Raw genomic sequence first — 6,723 nt, 5'->3', positions numbered from 1 at the left:
TGAGCCACCGCACCTGGCCCCAAATCTGATGGTTTTATAAGGGGTTCTTCCCCTTTTGCTTGGCACTTCTCCTTCCTGCCACCTTGTGAAGAAGGTATGTTGCTTCCCCTTCAGCTACCACCATGACTGCCACTTTTCTGAGGGATTCCTTACCATGTTGAACTGTGAAGTCAATTAAACCTCTTTCCTTTATAAATTACCCAGTCTTGGGCAGTATGAAAATGGATGAATATACATAGTCTGGCTCAAAGGCATTGCTGAAAAATGCTAACCAATAGTATTGGTGTCTTTTAAATAAAAATGCCTAACTGGAAGCAGCAGCTGTACCTCTCTCATTGACCTTCAACTGTGTTTACTGGACTCCTCATTTCCTATTTTCTGTCCCCAAATCTGTCAGATCAAGGCAAAACCAGGACCTCACCCTAACAACTGATGCTGGCATGCTAGTTATATAATCACATTGCCCTGTCACACTGGCATCTTTAATCATTTTAAAGGTAGTCTTGACTTGGCCATATTCTTGTTTAACTACTTTAAGCAAATTAATTAGCTTTGTGGCGCCTCCAATGCCATTAATTCATGGTCCATAAAACCTCAGACCTAATTGAACTTTTTAATATTGTGTCTTTACTACCTGATATAAGTGTCTTTTAAATTATTACAATTCCTACAGTTAATGTCTTATTAAATAGCTATGTATGTATATATGGAAGTATGAAAAATTTCCAAGATTGCAAAGTTATCAAAATCCAGATTAAATCAAGGATGATTTTATATCTCTTTTATTATATGTTTAAAAATTACCAAGAAGTTTGATTATGTAATGACAAGTGGTAGGAATGCCTCAGATTTCTAACTGGCAAAGAACACATGTGGTCTTAGGTATCTGAGAGCTTATCAGTTAATTTTCATTCACTCAAGTATATGACCAATGAAATACTATCTTAAAACTACAATAAAATGTCATTTCAAAACTTGGAAGATAGCTGTAATCAAAAGGACAGATAATGACAAGTATTGGCAAGGATGTTGAGAAATTGGTACCCTGATACATGGCTGGTGGGAATGTAAAGTGGTGTGTCACTTTGGAAAACAGTCTGATGTTCTCAGCAATTTCATTCACAGGTAAATAGTCAAGAGAAATGAAAGCATATATTAACATAATAACATGTACACAAATGTTCAAAGCAGAATTATTCAAAATAGCCAGAAGTAGAAACAACCCAAATCTCTGTCAACTGATGAACGGATGACTATAGTGCTCTAGGTTCATATGATGGAATATTATTTGGCAATAAAAAGGAGTGAAGTATGGAGGCAGACTACACATGAATGAACTTTAAAAATATTATGCTACATAAAAGTACCCAGTCACAAAAGACTACATATTGTATTATTTTACTTATATGCAGTGTCTAGAATAAGCAAACTTTTAGAGACAGAAAGTAGAGTAATACTTGCCTAGGTCTGTAAAGGAAGGCAGAATGGAGAAAGATTACTAATCAGTATAGAGTTTCTTTTGGGGGTAGCAAAAATATTTCCAAAATTAGATTGCGATAATGGCTGCACAGGTTTTCAAATGCAGTCAACCCTCTGTATTTGTGTTTTGCATCCGAATTCAACCAAACATTGAAATCATTTGGAAAATAAAGAATAGCTGCATATTTACTAAACATTTATAGACGTTTTTCTTGTCATGATTCCCTAAGCAATACAGTATAACAACCATTTTCATGCAATTTACATTGTATTAGATATTATCAGATGTAGAGATGATTTAAAGTATATGGCAGAATGTGTGTAGGTTATATGCAAAACTACACCATTTTATATAAGAGAATTGAGCATCTGTATATTTGGGGATCCACAGGAGTTCCTGGGACCAATTCCTCATGGATATTGAGGGACAATTGTATGTAAAATCCACTGAATAGTATACTTTATGTGGCAAAATATAAGGTATGTGAATTACATCTCAATAAAGCTGCTTTGAATTTTTCTGAAGGACCAAATTATACAAAAATCATAATCAAAGAAAAGATATTTGGGAGGCAACTTAAGAGGCTACAAGTGGAATAATTTGAGTGTCAATATGGATAATACATGTAATAAGTTAAATATGCTACAAGTCCATGAATTCACAATGATTCTTTAAAACTCCGTTGCTTTGCTTTACAGATTGGGGAACCAAATTTATTTTATAAAAATATGTAAGTTAATGGCAAAATCAAGCATTTAACCTCCCTCATCTGTTCAAACAGCATCCGAGAGTAACCCTATAATCTATAAGAAAAAACAATTCTCTTTTTAGACATATTCAGTTGATAAGAAGGATCTGTAGAATTAATAAGATTTTATAAGTCATTAAAAATAATGAATCTAGGTATTGGTCATAAATGGCCATTAATATATTAAAAAGAGGCCAGGCATGGTGGCTCACACCTGGAATGCTGGCAGTTTGGGAGGCCGAGGTGTGCAGATTACTAGAGCCCAGGACTTTGAGATCAGCCTGGGCAACATGGTGAAACCCCATCTCTACAAAAAATTAGTCAGACATGGTGGTACATATCTGTAGTTCCAGCTACTTGGAGGCTGAGGTGGTAGGATTCCCTAAGCCAGAGGAGTTTGAGGCTGCAGTGTGCAGAGATCACTCCACTGCACTCCAGGCTGTTTCTTTGACCCTGTCTCAAAAACAAAACAAAAACAAAAAACAGATTTCACTACTAATTTGGTACCTCTTGATGGAATTATGCAATGACACCTGTACATTTCCTATTTATTTTTGCCAAAAGAAATCAAACTTCTGATCAGAGTCACATTCAATGACATCATGGGGAGGCAAAGAACAAAATCCAGTTTGTGGGGACTGTATTGAATCAATAGGCCAGTTTCATTAAAAAAATTAATCACAAAGAAAGAAGAAACAAATCTTTATTTAAAGAAATTTAAGGGACATAATGAAATATAACATGAAATATAACATGTTATATATAACATATATATTATATATGTATAATGTATATAAATTTATCAACACTGGAAATTTCATGATATCAAGAAATTACTTTTGTTTTGGGTGTGATCTTGATATTATTCTGTCATTAATAAGTATCCTTAACTTTTGGTGATACATATTAAAGAATTTATGGGTAAAATTAAATGATACCTAGAATTTGCTTCAAAATAAGCCAGTAGCAAGGCGAATTTAGTGAGGGTATAGGTAATACAACAATGATGGTGATTTGATCATTGTTGTTGGTTGGTGATAGGTATACAGGAGTACATTATGCCCTTTTCTCTACTTCTGATACTTTGGAATTATTTTCATGATAAAATTAAAAATACATACATTTAAAATAATCATCCTCATTTTGCAAAGGTCCATATAGGCAAGAAATACATGGCAAATATGTTAGATAAAATGCCTATTGGAGAATAGGTGAGGAATTAGAGCGATGAAGAAAAGGATGTGAATGAAGTAGCACAGGGGCTTTGAAACAGCCAGTGATAAGCCCACGACAGGAAATGAGGAATGTGACTAATCTAACCCACTTTACCTTATGTTCAATGGGGGTAATGGAACACATTATTGCAAAGTTGCCTCTATAATATTGTTCAGTCGTATTTATTTTGAAATGCATATTTTTTCACTCAGAAAATTGGGGAGGACCATCAAGGAATTATGCCCTTACTCATGGCTTACCATGTAATCATCTATGCCCAGAAAGACAAAAAGAACAAAACAAAAACCAAACATAGAATGTGTGCTCTAATGAACTGATCTAAACCTTTCATATCAAGTAATCCTAACTAAAACAATCAGTTACCTTTGTCAGCATATTTTAGGCTAATGAGTAGTTTTACGAATTAGCAGAGAGATTCAGTTAGACTGTGTAAGGGTTGCTCTAACAGTAATAAAAATAACAATTACGACCAATAGACTTTTCTAAATTAGTTCATTATATAAAGCCATATTAAACATGAAGACAGACACTCCTGCCAATTCTCTGGCAAGTTCAACCTTGCATGTGGAGAGGATGGCAAATATTACTTTCTAGAGATAATCTTAGGAATATATTTTATATTCATGCAAAATATCTCAGCTGAGATGGTAATGAGGGTTCCTTTTAAGCCTACTGCTTGGCCATAGCTGGTTGAATTACTGACTAAAATCAAAAATGTTTTGCTTTTCTCAAATCATCCTTTTCTTTTCACCAACACAACATACACCTGGGTGGCACCAGAAATTGTAAAGTAAGTCCTGGATAAAGGAATATTGTATATAATCACTTTGTTCTGTGATAAATGAACTAAGCTTGGCTTCCATTTCAAAATAAAACTTACTGAACCTCGTTAACAAAAATTTGTTTGGTTTTCCATGGAACAGTGCAGTGCAGTGAGAATTTCTTCCTTTTTTATTTGCGTTAGCATTACAGAGGGAAGAAAGGGCAGAAAAAAGTGAATAACAAATGTCCTAGTTGTGGGGGAAAGGCAATTCCAATATGATCAAGCAAAATAATTTTATTGGCTCGTGCAAACAAAAGTTAAAAAATCAACCTGGTTTCAACATAGCAGGATTTTATTTTCCCGATACTGTCCTCGAGAATTCATGCCTTGCTTCATCTTTCTCTTCTGCCTCAGTATCTTGCAGGCCCTTTCTACTCATGCAGGAAATGATGGTCCTTGTATTTCTAGACTTGCACTATTCTTTCTGCTCAAAAGCCCAGGGAAATGCCACCTCCCTCTCTCCCCTAGCATGGTGTGCACGTACTGACTTGCTTCCAAGAGCAGAATATAGAAAGCAGGCTCAGAGGGGTGAGGCAGTGACTTTACAATGGAGGAACCTGGCAAAACTGCCTCATTTATATGCAATGCATTATATTGGCATCCTATAGAATAAGTCATAGTATAGTATGTACCCTTGATATGATGTGTTGAGAAGGGCACTTCCCTTCTGTGGCATTCTTCCTCCAAATCCATAACTCAGCTAAGCAAAACAACAAACATCAGACAAGCCCAAATTGAAGGATATTTTACTAAATACCTGACCAATAATACTCAAAACTACTTAAGTCATGAAAAGCAAGGAAAATATGAGAAACTCACTGACAAAAAAGACTAAGGAGACATAAGATGACTAAATGTGATACAAAATCCTGAGGAGGAGAAGATCTTAGAACAGAAAAAGAATATTAGTGGCAATACTTGTGAAAGTCAAATAAAGTATGGAGTTTAGTTATTTAAAAACAGGTAAACAATAACCAAAAAATGCAAGGCTGTGTTTCATCGCAGATTCATGCCTGGCAAAAAAGCAGCAGCAAACCAAACCAACAAACCCAAAACATAAAAGCAAGCTTGTGCTCATGATAGGGTTGATGTAATGGCTAGTTTGAGTCACAGAAGAACTCTGTGGTGGGTTGTTAGAGCCCTTTAACAAATAATCACCCGTAAGAGAAGGCTTCCTTCACCAAAAGAAATGACGAGCAAGCGGATCATAGGTCTCCACTATGGGCAAGGGAGCTACTGCTTCTAGGCAGTGTCAGAGCACAAAGCAGTGGAAGTTTAGCTAGCACCATACCAAATATTCTCCAAATCTAGGTTAGTGCAAAAGTAATTGTGAGTGTTTTTTTATTTTTTATTTTTTTGCCATTAAAGGTCATGACAAAAACTACAAATGCTTTTGTACCAACCTAACAACAATTTTGAGAAAGATGGCTCCCCTTAATTTTTTTTTAATTCTTCAAAACAGAGGTATTATGTCCCCTACTTAATCAATGGCTTACTGTTTCTGCGTCTTGCCATGTTCCCCTACATCCTAGGAAGTAATTTTAGAGACTCGGAGAAGTTCATTTTTGAACTGATTACGTGTTATCGGACCAAATCCTCAGAATCCTTCAGACAAGTTGCCTGGAATGTCCTTATTATTATAGCATTTAACAATGAGCCAGTGTCTTAGCGGTTGAGTCCTATACATTTAAAGGAATTGATACCATGAAGGTTCAGGGAACTTCAGCTTAATCTGAACAAAGTAGAATTACTGGATATCACTGGCTACATTAGTCTGTATGAAAGCATAGTCTCTAGCTCTAAAAAAGTGCTTCGGAGGTTGGTTTTAATATAAATTTTAACTATCATATATGTGCCATGAAGAAAGAAACTATTCAAAGAGAAATGTTTCTAGTCTTTCTTCTTTCTTTTCCCAGAAATTCCCCTTTTTACTATTGGTTGACCACCTTTTTAAGGCGGGAAAGAGAAATCAAGACAGAGCCAGCTCTGGTGACGTGAGGAAGAGGGTGTGTCTTGCCAGAAGAAAAATCATAAACCTACATCCTGAGAAAAAGCAAAGGTCTTAATGGCAGACTGGGTAACCGAGAGGCATTTTGGAGTTCAGATATTCATGAAAGAAATTTTACATTCTTGTAAAATAGAGCCCTGTGAGGGCAGAGACTGTGACTGTCTCACTGACTGTTTTGCCATAGCACCAAGTGCAAGGCATGGAGCACACTGATAAATGAATCAAAAACAAAGACAGAAAAAAATCCAAACAATAACTGCTGAATTACTTGAAAGTTCCAGAAAAGAAATGCCCAAATAGAATTTCTAGGAAGTTTTGCAGTGATGTGATGACAAAAGTCACTCTCTTGGTTCCTTTGCAAGAAAGTATAATGAACAATTTAGGCTATTGAAGCCAAATCTATAGTTCTTCTTTGTGTGCGTGTGTGC

Source organism: Cebus imitator, unplaced genomic scaffold (genome assembly GCF_001604975.1).
Source record: "Cebus imitator isolate Cc_AM_T3 unplaced genomic scaffold, Cebus_imitator-1.0 Scaffold99, whole genome shotgun sequence".
Classification (NCBI taxonomy): domain Eukaryota; kingdom Metazoa; phylum Chordata; class Mammalia; order Primates; family Cebidae; genus Cebus; species Cebus imitator.
Note: the sequence above shows the minus strand (reverse complement) of the source record.